Here is a 13,823-nt window from a genome sequence, read left to right as displayed (position 1 = left end):
GCACTGCTTAGGACAAAGCACATGTAAAGTATATTCTCAATGAGCAGAAAGAACAATGCCAGGATAGTCTGGTTCTTTCATCCTTCACTGTTGTTCAATGGTGTATATATATAAATTGTTGACCCTCTCAAAGACCACCACTTTCTCTCATGTCACAGATCTAGGTACCCATCACACTCTCAAGTATTTTGCTATAAAAATATCACCCTTGATCAGATAGGTTGCAATACAGACAATACATTACATCAGATATTTTGATCTGACCTACTATATATTTACATTTTACAATGCCTTTGGGCTTCAGCAGTTTTGTTTGGGGCTCTGAGAGGGCCCAGGGCCAAGCTCCACATAACACTGGTTTAGAAAGAGCCCTGTGGCTGTGAGCCAGTGTGTGTCTTAAACAAGAAATGGTTCTTAGCCTGCTTTACATATTAATGTATGTTTATAGTAAGGAGAACCAAGAACTGTCTTTACAAACACATCTGATTTCCCCAGCTACATGCTGTGTTCAGGTGCACCTAGGGTGAGTCATATGCCAGGGATACTCCAGATGAATAAGTGCCGAGGAGGCATCAGCTTTACTGAGTGTGGCTCATAGTGTTCAGGACAGGACACAATGTATCTTCAGCTAGTCTCCTGACTGTTAAAACTTGAAAAATTTGAGTAGTTCTGTCCCTGAACAGGCATTGCCACTTTAATGTATGGTTACTGTTAAGCTTAACAGAGAACAACTTTGTGAGAGAAACGGAAAATGTAATAATCAGGCTGCAAGGATGCTTATTTATGGGATAGAAGATGGTTGCTTCTGGAGTTTTAATTTATGTATACAGATATCCACTGTTGCCTTACCTTTGCTTGTGCCTAAAAGAGGTGTTTATTTCCCACAAATCCCACAAATACAACCTTTTTCTTTTTTTCTTTTTTTGCTCACCTGGTAAGGAAAAACCAATTTGGTTGCCTGGGAGTATATCTCTATTATGTTTCAAGGTAGCAGCTATTTACACTGTTAAAAATAACTGCAATTAGTTGTCAAATACACACACACAAATTGATATATATATTTTTCATGTCAGCCTCCATTTAAGCTATGCTTTCATCATTCTCAGTCACTAACATGCTCTTTATTAGTTTGCTCATTATTTTTACGAATTGTAACAGTAGAACTGTGGTTGCCACATCTCACCCTTGCTTTTCTCTTCAACATTTCAATCACAAGGGCAAAATTTACCACTTTAACTTGAGTTAAAGTCTCTTATAGTTTTTTTCTTCCAAATATGTTAGTATCATACCTATAGGTAGAAAAAGCACCAGTAGATGGCTGTATAATTCCTGAATTATCAGCAAGGAAGCAAGGAATACTTTGATAGCTTTGACTTTCACAAGCAGATTTGATTTGGTGACAGTAATGACAGGAATAAACCTCATGCCGACTTGCTGAAATGGGACACTTCCATTTGTTATGTCATGTTGTTTTTAAATGGCCAGTCTGTCCTTGACCCATGCTGACCTTGAGGACTTCCTGGTTAAGCAACAGGAATGCTGTCATCTTACACAGGGATTGGTTCCAAATAAATTGTCAGCAGGATAACACCCAGTTTGTGGGAGAGGGCAGAATTACTACGTGTTCCTGTGCCCTTCTCACTGCGCAGTGATAAACATGAAGCCATGGAGGCTGCTACAGATGCCCAAGCTCAGCAGTGCCATATCCTGGGAAATGTGAATTAATCTGAACATGGCAGAACTGTGCAGAATGAAAGTCTGCACTGAAGTTAATTGCCAAGCACTCAGAAAATGTTGTTTCTGTTTTGATTAAAAAATAAAACTGACTGAGAAAGGGAAAGATAGAAGCATGAAGGAAACATGCTGAAAAACAATTGCTGCAGGCAATTATCAGGTATTAGGATTTCCTGTCTGTTCAGCCTCCATTCTTGCAAAGGACATTTGAGTCTGCATCACTGTTTCTGGCTGAGATCTGCTGGGCTTTCTCTTTGTATTCTACCAAGTTAAACTCCTTTGGAGATGAGTAAAAATGACAGTAGAAACATAGGAATTTTGAAAATCTATATTAATTAGAACAAAATGGAATGGAAAGAAATGGAATATCCTGAGTTGGAAGGGATCCACAAGGGATCCACAATTGAATCCAGTCCCCTGTGAGGATGCTGTACCCAATACAAATGTTATGCATACCTAAACATGAACTGAGGCACTTAAGGAAGAAAAAGAACAGAAAGCAATTCAGTTTCCAACAAAGAGATTTATCTGTACTAGCTAAGGTTCTGTATGCTTTGCATAAATCCAAACATATATTACAAACTATTCTGCAAAATTTTACTGACTGTGTTCTGTCACATAATATGGTTTGCAACAGTGCTATGTGTCACACTAGGAAAACATATTAAGTAAAAAACAAAATTAGCTCAACTTAACTTTAAAACTTTTTTTTAATTTTTCCTCCTGAAGTGCTTTTTCTGTATGGCAAATACCTCATTTCATATTCCATAACGTTACATATTATTTCTAAAAAATGCAGAACTTTTTACTAACTTTACATTCCAAAGGAAATCTATTTTACAGATGTTTTTCAGCTACAGTCCAATTACAAATAGGTACTTTACTTTTTTTGCTATTTTTAATATGCTTTTAAAACAGAAGGTATTTACAAAGGCCATGCACTCAATAAAAATACCTGAGGACACTGGACACTGATATTGAAATGTCAACATTAAACATTTTGTCAATAACACAAAGAAATTAATGTTCTACTTTCTTTTTCTTTTAGATTTTTCTTTTTACTTTCTTCTTTCTTTCTTTCTTTCTTTCTTTCTTTCTTTCTTTCTTTCTTTCTTTCTTTCTTTCTTTCTTTCTTTCTTTCTTTCTTTCTTTCTTTCTTTCTTTCTTTCTTTCTTTTATATAATAAAAACTGAGATATTCTTTTGCCATTGGCAATGATTTTCAGTGTAGAGTAAATAAGATTAAAATGGAGAAAATTTGTATAGCACCATTCTTTATTTTCCTGCAGAGAAGCTGCATATGGAGAGATCATTCCATTTATATAATGCAGTAAATTTTTGTGACCTTTCATTTACTTAGAAAAGGCTGCAGTATCTCACAGCATTCAGTATTCAGCAGTAGTATTATCTCAGGAAACAATGGTCTTTTAAATAATCTGAGGCTGTATAACATACAAATACAGACATATTCAGCTGGGTAAAAGACAAACCTGAGTTTTAGGTGACCAATGTTTTTTCTAAATGTTTATAGTCCAAAATGTATTTTGGATTTACCTTATTCATGGCAATTAAATGTGTTCTGCATCTATGGAGAATATTAAAAGAAAAAGACAGACTGACATACGTTGCAATCACTAAGAACAGGCAGTCTAATGGAATAGCTGATGAGTGGTAAAAAATCTCTTTCTACTTTATGAAACATCTGAGATAACTAGATTGCAATATGTGAATTAAACATGACTCTCCATTTCAAATACCTTAAAAATAGGGGAGTGAGGGAGAGGGCTTATATAGAGAGTCATCTATGACATAAACAAACAAGCAAACATTATACTAGCTTATCAGCACCAATTTACTGTTTAATCTTAACTTTTTCTACCCGTCAGTCTGAAAAGAGACTACTTCTGAATCTTCCAGCTTTAACCAACTTTGTAGAACTGATAGAGGCTGATGGAGAGATGCTTCTTCACTCATGTTCAAGCTATATTTTACTTATCCCCATTCCATTACTGGATCAGGAGCATGTTTGAACACTGTAGTCGTATTATATTTCAAAATTAAAATTCAAAGTTTTATGGCCATTCTCAGGAAATCACAGAAAGAACAAGTATATGCTACAAAAAATCATTTTGAGGCTAATGCTATCTTTAACGGCTCTTGTTGTTTTTCTAGATTTCTTGATCTAATGCCAGGGGGTGCAGTGTTGGTTTTTTTTGTTTTTGTTTTTTATATTCTAGGTGCTAACATTTTTCCATGATGTGAATAGCATTATTGATATTAGTTGAGATATATGCAAAGATTTTAATAAAGAGTTAATGTACAAAACCAAAGATACTGACTTTCTAGGAATTTAAATTTTAGACAGTAACTTCTATGATTCTTGGCAATATACAATATTGAGACCAGATTTTTTTCAAGGTTCTGAATGATTACACCTGACACCACTTAGCCATATTGATATAAGTACTCAAGTATAAGTATTCAAGCACAGATACTTTTCTTCTTACTTATAATACATATGTTGCATGCATTCCATATAAAACTGTAACATTTATACAAATGTATAGTTTAAAACTATAGTGGAAAAAAAAAAAAGATGTATTGTAGGCACAAACAGAAGTCTCTCAGTATAGAACTTCCAAATGCTCTGGAAAAAAATCCCAACAAACAACATTGCTTATAAACATTCTTTTATTCACACAAACTATCAAGCCACTCAAGAAAAATAAACAAATAAATGAATAAATAAATAAAAGGAAAAATAAAAAAAAACAAACTGCTCTATCTAATCACCTTAACGTGATTGTTTGTTTGCCCTGATTGTTATCAGCTTTTCTTAGTGTGCTGGTTTTGTTTCTTTTTTTAACAGAAGGTGGGGTTTCTCTCCTCTCCCTCTCCCTCTCCCTCTCCCTCTCCCTCTCCCTCTCCCTCTCCCTCTCCCTCTCCCTCTCCCTCTCCCTCTCCCTCTCCCTCTCCCTCTCCCTCTCCCTCTCCCTCTCCCTCTCCCTCTCCCTCTCCCTCTCCCTCTCCCTCTCCCTCTTCTGTGTTTTTTAAGTTTTCCGGCTTTCTAAACTGCTCGTATCCTTATCCTTTATCAAATAAGTTAGGAAAGAATTCAAAGCAGATGGTGTTAAATAATCAGAGTGAGAAAAGAAGCAAATATTTCAGAAGGAATTGCAAGAAAGCCATTCTATCTGCATAATGCCAGGACATTTCTCAGCCCACATCCACACTATAATTAGGTATCACATGGGATCCATGGCTTGTAATGCTTTCACAATGCAAACACAGAATGATTTAGTACAAAATCTAGAAAATGTACAGATGGACATCTTTATTTTTTGGCACACTGGGGAGTCTTATTTTAAAAATGTTTTGATATATTTTTAAAAAGCTTTTTGATGTAAACATGTATAATAACATAAATATCCAGTCATTTGCATTGAAGTGAGTATTTTTTACTGCTGCTACACGTGCTCTGCTTTATATAAAAGTAAGTTCATGTAGCATAATTCTTGACACCAGTATTGGGTGAGAAAATAGCTTTCCCCATAAAAGTTTTCTGTAGAAGCTTTTTAAGGAACATTTTTATCCACGAAAACAAAAAGTATGTTCCTCTAGGGGACTGACTGTACCATTAACTGAATGAAGAAAACCACGGACTCCACAAACAGCATCATGTATGAGTGACTAATGATATCATATCCATTTATGTACCAGTAGGAAGTGTGCACCTTATCCAGACCTCTCCAGCAGAGATTATTCTATTGATTTCAGGAAGCTGGGTGAATTGAATGACACAAATAAATTTGTTATTAACATACAACAGCCCCTTGAAATTTAGATTTTGATGAGATTTTCAGTATTTGCTCATTTGAGGGATATTTTGGCACCTCAGCAACAGCTCACAAATCACATAGAATTTAGGTAAAGTAGATCAAATTTCCCACCCCACCTCATCTGTTTAAAGGTGAGATGAGATATGTGGGTTAATTTGGCCAAGCAGATATTCTTGATTAGGCAAATATATGCAAGAAAGCCTTTAAATAGTTGATAAAAGACTACTCTTACAGATCGGAACAATGTGACCTCAGATTCCAGGAAGTAGCCTTCTTTAGTTTCAGATAGACATGTTATATGGCAAATCTAACTTCAATCAGGTTTCTTAACAGTGACAATTTATACTTGTTACTGTTTGTTTCCTATTAATTATTTAATAAGCATAGAATCATAGAATTCTTAGAGGTGGAAGGGTCATTTAAAGGTCATCTATTCCAACACCCCCATGATGAACAGGGACGTATACAGTTGGATCAGGTTGCTCAGGGCCTGATCCAGCCTTGCCTTGAGAGTCTCCAGGGACTATACTGCTTTATTTATTTCTCTTTGAAGAAAAAATATATAAATAAAATAAAATAAAAAAAAAATAGACCTTCTAATTTAGGAACAACAAAAAAGTACATTAAACAAATGCTTCACTTTTCTAATGACTAACTTTACTAGAGATTATCTTCATCTTGTCTTTCTGGTCTTTAATGGAAGCTCATGATTATGAAGAGTATCAATGCATTTGACAATAGCAAGCACATTGAGACACTATGAACTGTCACAAGGGCAAATTAATTGTGCCCTTGTGACACAAGGCACAATAATTGTGAAAATTATAAGAATAGGGAAAACAAACATCAGCCATCATATATATATTGTTAGCAAAATAAGCATAGCTCTTCAAAGGAATTAAACTGAATTTGCTTATGAGGTTTGCATGTATAATAACTGTTTCATAATCTTAAATGACAGCAAACTGACCTTTATTTATTAGTAGGGATGTGAAGAGAACTGATATGTAAGAATGAGTTATTTTAAAAGCTATGTATTTGATGATTCCTAACCCCTAAACTACCCTGAAAGTAAACAAAAAGGTGAGTTGAAAATAAATGATTTTATATTTATTCACAGAATAAACATTAAAAAATAAGATGTGATAAAAAAAATCATTCCTTGTACAAAGCTAAATGGTTGTTAAATTAACTGCTGAACAAGACCCTAATTATTAATGATAAAATCAGCTGAACCTTATATTAATTATATAACAGCTGTTGCTGCAGACCTACAATCAAGAGTCTGCTCTTCAGTGAGCAAGGGTACTTGCTTGGGGAATTTGGAGTGATAAATTCTTAGTTGCTACCAAGCTGAATTGTTTGAAGATCTGCCTGGAAAAATACTTCAGAAAGTGTCAAATGACAGTTATAATAAGAAACAGTTTCTGGTAACCAAGATTTAATAAAGAGATCAAGTAGCAGATTTTTAACAGTAAGCGCATGAATCTTTGCAGTGGTTGAAACAGTCCTTGAGTAGTATAGTGCAATCTATCATGCCATGCTAAAACAGATAAGGAATGCTTCTTGGGTGCAGACAACAGCTATTTGAAGTAATTGCATGTCTGAAACAACTTGTTTCTTATATCCAAACCACAGGATCACTATGGGGTTTCTTTGGGTCTTCAGGTTTACCAGAATGGTGTCCAATAACAGACCACAATTGACTGCAGGAGAATGCCAACAGCTTACACAGTTCAGCAGAAGTAAAAGTTACGGACTTCGCTACTCTATCTTAAAAGCAATAGAAATGGCACTTAAAAGTATTTGTTGGCTCTGAAGAAATAAAACATTCCTTCTATACTGCTTGGTAAACAGTGTACCATGTAAAAGTGTGCTCAGAATTCGTGAAGCTGATGGTCTTTCTAAGATTTTATTTCCTCAAATCTCATTTGGATTATTTCTTGACTGTTTTTTCAATGAAGAGACAACAATCTCAATGTGATAAAATTCACAATAAATTTCTTATTGAAAGTAGTTGGAAAAGATATTCATGTTGATCATTACTTGGGAAACTTAATAAAAACATGTCTGCAAGGATTGTATCTATAATTCAGATTATGCATATCTGAGGAGCAAGGAGTAAATTCTGAACAATTAGAAGCAGATTTTGAGAATTGTTTTCTTACTTCATAACTTAAACAATTTCTATTTTGTCTGTCATAGAATCAAGCAGCAGCAAGAAGCTAGACTTCTCAATTGTACAGATTTCAGTGTACACTTCAAATATAACAACGCACCACAAAGTTTCAGGTTACTACGCAACTAACATGTTAAATAAAATAAGATGAATGTTCCAAAATGACTGGAAATGCAATGCATGTGGGGTGTGTAGTATGTGATTAAATTGGGTGAAAGTTAGTCAAAATACCATCTAAGATCGAACATGATTTCTAAGCTTTCTTATATATTTACAACATACAAGGTCCTTTCCTTTCTAGCTTTGCAGAAATCTGTAAAATTCACACCTTAGTGCTCTGCATCTTAAATGATAATCTCAAAATCTCTTGGCAGTTTTTCATGCACTGATGATATATGCACAAAGCAGTGTCAAATTTGGATTAAGCCCTTACTTTTTGCATAGCTGCTTCCTGTTAAAATCAGATCCATTTTTAAGAGCAGATCAAAGAGTTTCAATTCCAGTTAATGTTTCTTTTGGGAAGGGGAGCTGGGAAAGGAATCAGATATATGAATTCTACTCCGAACTCAACATAGAAGCATAGTGACTGAAAAACCAAAGTTGGAAAACTATGAAAAAAAAATTTTTATAAGCTATTACAGGCTTACTTGTTTTCTTGTCTACTATAAACTAATTCACAGCATCAGGTCTGTTTTATGATTTCACATAATATACATAAACTTGCTGTTACCATTGCTGGGATTATTGCTGCATATGTAAATGAGAATTTTCCTCAGCCCTCTTGGTTTAAAGATTTCTTCTTTAAATCTCTTCCAGTTACCATGTGAAGAACCACATGAATGGGACTGAGATGATGACTAGCTGAACTAAATGTCACAGCACTAGAACCTAGATTCTTCATCACTGGGCAGTATCATAGCTCTGTATGGAGTTACCCTCTTGAATTCAGTGGGATCAAGATTTCAGCCATGGAAACTGCAAAGTGGAAAAAGATGTTGCTTGACACTTTACACTGCATTGAAGCATTTTGATATTATTGTAATCCGGACTGCTGTGTTCTTCAGTACAGCAGTTATTGCAGTGTTATGAAGTACACCTGCTACTGTGTTTATTTATGTGTTTTATTTCCCTCTTGTATGGTTTATGTATTGTATCAATTATTTGAGGTATAGCATATGTATATGAAGAAAGAGAATGTATATAAAAATTTGCACTAAAATGTGTGGATCACATCACATCACCATATATTCATGATGAATTTGGACTGTAAAACCAAATATAAGAGTGGATAAAAAAGATTTGATCATTTCAATTTTGAAACTGTCACTGCCCACAAATACTGTGCTGACTTATCTCTTAGTAATTTACATAGCTGTCTATGCACTTCTTTAAGATAAACCTACAAGATTTACAAACAGAACAGCTCAAAGCAGTTGCAAAATAAGGTCAAATTTGTGATGATTTTAAGGAAAGTAGAAATGGAGTAAAAATGATAGTAAGTATTGCTAATTCTAATAATACTAATGACCATGATTATAAAAATAATTAATTTGCATTTCAGGGAGAAGAGATTTTCCCAAAAGAACTCATGTTGTATTGAATTAAATAGTGTTTGAACGTAACAAGGCAATATCTGAACACAACATGGCAAAACTTTTGAAAACTTTTAAAGTGGGACAAGAAAAATTAATTTATTTATGAGGAACATTTGTTTATATCCTTACTTTCAGTTTCAGATTGATCTGGATGAAAAGCTGTAGATTTTGGATTTCCTCCATAACTGAATAGACCAGGGCTAAGCTACTCAGAAGATTCATTTACAGAGAGATATTAGTCCGCTAGACCAGCTGCCAAAAATCCATGTAGGTGAGATGGCAAATAATCGGCCAAATTTCAGTAACTTAATTGAAGATGAGTTATCTATATGAACCTCCCTTAAACTGATGAATAAGCAAAATCCAGTGACCCCAAAATCATTACCTTTCTTTGCCAGCAGCTGTTCCTATGTACAAGTGATTCTGTGACTAGTAGTTTTTGATAACACAAGATGAAAATCAGTTCAGTACATGTCCTTGCCAGGTATGTGAAAGAACATGCTGTTGCGCATTTGTGGGATACGGAAATAGAAATCTCTCAGCTTCCTGGCCAGAACCAGGCTCTAACCACAGATTTCACAAGGAAGACAGCACACTTTCATTACTTGGTGCGAACATGTCAAGAAAAAAATGAACACTAAGTCCCTGAGACAGCCAGTACATCTGGCTTTTATCTTTCTGACTGCCTCACTCAGGAAGGAATATGGTTATTTTTAAATCTAGGGTCCATGTGTGGAGCCAAATAAACATAATTCTATGGCTGATTCAGGGATAATAGGAAAAGATTTTAAATGCCCTAAACTGTGTCAAATTATTTATTATCTGCTAAACCCTCTCCCCAGAAGAATCAAAGACTTCATTTGTTCTTCAAACACTCATTACAACATTGGTCAACACATCAGAGCCTTAAAAAAGTAACATGCAATTTTACATACCAGAATATAAATAGCAAATTAAAAATATTCTTCATGACAGGCTCAGGAACACATTATGACACCTAATAAATTAATTAATCAAGAGGTTTCAAGATGATCCAATCTACAAGCCGTTGAATATATGTCCCACCAAGATGGTATAGCTAAATTGTGACAAGAAAGGTGGACACAAACTCCCTAAGCTTCTGTTGATTTGTTATCCATCTCTTCTTGTGTTTATTGTTTCTTTAGATTTCCATCTCTTCTACTCAACTATTTTGGGTATGTTTTTTTTAACTCTTAAACAGTGTTTGGGAATGGATGTGTGATTTTGGTGGACTCTGTGGGAGTACAGTTACTAGAGCTTTTTTGAAGGTGGTAGCAATTAGGTTGCATATAACCTCTGGTCCTGTAGCTTCTACAGGATGCTCATTCTCTGGGAAGTAATGGCATGACTGATTTGCAGTTAATTAAACATTGTATTTTTCACTTGTATTGATGTCTAAAATTACACTAAACAATAAAATGACATTGATTTTCTTGTTTAACAGATAAAATAGTTTCCTCTTTCTATCAACATTTTGTATATTTGCAAAATAGGGCTTGATAGGTACTTCAGATGATGGAGATATCTAAAGATTTTCATGATTTGTTGATGTACACTGTAGAGGATTTCAATATATAAATATAGAGAATGTAGAGATTGAATTATTCCTTCTTATTTCTTGACTGTTTTGATTAGTGTTCTGCTTTTCATCTAATCTCAACAGAATTATTAACTTTAGCAGGCATTATAAAGAAAAGTCATTGAATATTAAGGAAAGATTTTTTAACATCATTTCAGCAAAGTAGCCCCAGAAAATTATGTTCATATTATTTAAATAGTTTTAACATTTTATATGTGTTACAATTTTGGGGGGATCTGAACAGATGGGATTTTCAAATAAATACCAGATGAAATGAAAAGGCAATGTAAGTACTGGAAGCTCATGGCAAAAATAAAGAGTCCAAACCTTGGAGTTATATTCATGTTTCCTCTTGTAGGGTAAGTATGCTTCTAATATTTTTTTTTCCCACTGTTTGAAAACTCCAAGTCAGAGATATTTTCCTTCATTTTCATTTATTTAATATATGTAGATATATATATGTATTTTATTTTTTCTGTGAAATTTCAAACACAATTCTAGTCGTGAAAATCCTTCATCCTCTGTTGATACGAGATGGGATCTATGGCAATGTGCCATAGATATGTTATATGTCCAGTGGTATATATATTCATAGTACACATTGTAATCCCATTAGCTTGACATTAAAAAATTATCTACATCTATATCAGACATATCTTACAACGGTTATCGTTATTTGTTTTTTGTATTCACCCTTTCCAAAATATTTCCAGTTTCTTCTTTATTTTCTGCTTCCTGTTGACATATTAATCATATCATTGTTAAATTAGACTTTTCATGTAAATCAGAAAACTAGGGCATTTCATGTTTCATACTATTCTGGTTTTCATCATTGGTCCCATTTTTTTTTAAAGTGAAAACAGATGAAACCTTTCTGAGAAAGTAGTGAACAAACAATATGGTTTTATGACTGCAGGAGAACAGCTAAAGGATTGTTTTCTCTTTGTCTGAGTATGTTATTTTTTTCAGATCCTAGGGATCAGATCCTCAGCCCTGAGATAAACCCCTTTCTGCTGCTTTTGTGTGTGGGGTACACAACATCAAACTGAAGCAAAATATGGTTTTTTGTTGTTTTTGTTTTTGTTTGTTGTTGTTGTTTTTTGTTGTTTTTCTCTTCTGAACCAAATTCCATTCCCTCCTGGTAATAATCCAGAACTCCCACCCTCTGTCATATTCTGGAAATGTTTGGACCCCAGGGCAGCATGATTGAACACCTTTCTCTCCTCTTTCCTTCTATCCCCATCTTACTTTACCTCCTCTGGAAGAATCAGCCCTTCAGTACTGTATACTGGACACTCAAAGCTCAGTAATGAAAGACGAATCTTTGCCTCGCTAAGAGCAAGGTGCTTTGGCTAAACACAGGTTTCTCATGCCAGTATTTCTTCATTTAAATGCTTCATTTAAATCACGTACCATGGTCTCACACTGCTATGAGGTGGGCTTTCACAAAGAACATCTAGGGGAGAAACAAAAATAAATGAAAAATTAAAAGTGGTGTGCAAAAGGGTGAGCACCTTGAATTTCTTCCGAGCACATGAATACTGCATGATAAGCCCACAAGGGGGCTTTTGGACATTTTGTGGCCTGATCTTAAGTCAGAAATAACATTTGTTTGGAGCCTATACTCTCACTAAAAGAGACACCCAGTTCGGTTAATGTGATTATGTGTATGTGTCAATAAAGAAATAACCACTACATTTAAGTCTTTGTAAAAATACTGAGATAGTTTAATTGAAATCAGTTGCAGTTTAAAAGAATTATAATTTTCTGCTAATGATCCCATGGACATCTGGAAGCTCTCCCTGCAAATTCTAATCCCAAGATAACTGCATTATTCTCCAGATTCCTAAAAGAGGGAAGTATTTCTATGTCAAGTCAATTTTTTCAGTGAAAATCTCAGCTTTAAGTTGCTCAGAGGTTTGGAATGTGAAAGGAGGAATTGAAGGGAAAAATTAGTTATCAGAATCTGCATGCCATGCTCAGAAAGGCATAAAGCAATTTGTAATGGGGAAGGCTTTGATACCTACATTGTGTTTATTTACACACTTAATTCTGTCATACCAGATCTTTTCCAAATATGTGTACTTTGCTGTGGATACAGATTTTACACAGATACTTCTTGTGTTCATCATTCCTTCACTAAGCACAGATCTTTTAAATATCTTAAAACTGGAGTCAGCACTGTGGCCTAAATGCCTGGGTTGTGTCACAGAAGAAACTATACTGTTTAAATGAATTATTAGCACTGTATCCTACTGACTCAAGCACATGCCGTTGTACAGTCAGTGGTAACACACAAAACATTTTCTGTATTTGCCTTCCTCAAAAATGAAAACTTAAAGCATCTGCTAATGATGAGGTGTGGCAACCCAGCCCTAAGTTGCTGGCCAAATAAGTTGATTTCTTGTAAGCTCTTCCCTCTGCCCTTCCTGCTCCTTCTTTCCCTATGGATTTAAAAGTGTGCACATTTCCTTTTTTCAACTGCTGTTTCTTTATCTTTGCTGGTCTTCTCATCTGGCCCAGAGACGCTGCTCATATTTATAGCCCGTGGACAACAAAATCACCAAACCTTGTTTCTGGACATTCCTTGGCAGAGCTGCTCTTGCAGGTGATTTTTGAACCAGGGGATTTGGCCTCACTCCCAAATGCTCCGCACAGTCTGTCTGGACACTAGGAGTGCACTTCAGACAGACTTCAGTGAAGTCTAGGATTTGTGCTTGCTTCTTCTCAGTGATATACAAATAGACATATCAATGTTTTCTAGCGTAAACTTCAGATATTCCTTTACTGAAATTGAAGGAAAGTGTTAAGTTTCACTTATGTACATGTGTCAGGGATTGGAGATGAATTAAATCTTATTAAGTAATTGTGCCCTTA

General features: G+C 34.9%; 1 long non-coding RNA gene across 1 annotated transcript in view; it reads left to right on the top strand.

Annotated features, from left to right (window-relative positions):
* The window catches only part of LOC146760775 (uncharacterized), a 154,646-nt gene extending 143,833 nt beyond the window's left edge, over positions 1 to 10,813 (top strand). Inside the window, exon 3 of the long non-coding RNA XR_014947249.1 lies at positions 8,568 to 10,813. This is a non-coding gene — a long non-coding RNA (uncharacterized LOC146760775). The remainder of the gene's footprint in view (positions 1 to 8,567) is intronic.
* Positions 10,814 to 13,823: the final 3,010 nt, after the last annotated feature.

Source organism: Coturnix japonica, chromosome 5 (assembly GCF_054131305.1).
Source record: "Coturnix japonica strain WE chromosome 5, WE-NBRP24, whole genome shotgun sequence".
In the NCBI taxonomy this organism is placed as follows: domain Eukaryota; kingdom Metazoa; phylum Chordata; class Aves; order Galliformes; family Phasianidae; genus Coturnix; species Coturnix japonica.
Note: the sequence above shows the minus strand (reverse complement) of the source record. Positions and strands in the feature narration are given on the sequence as shown.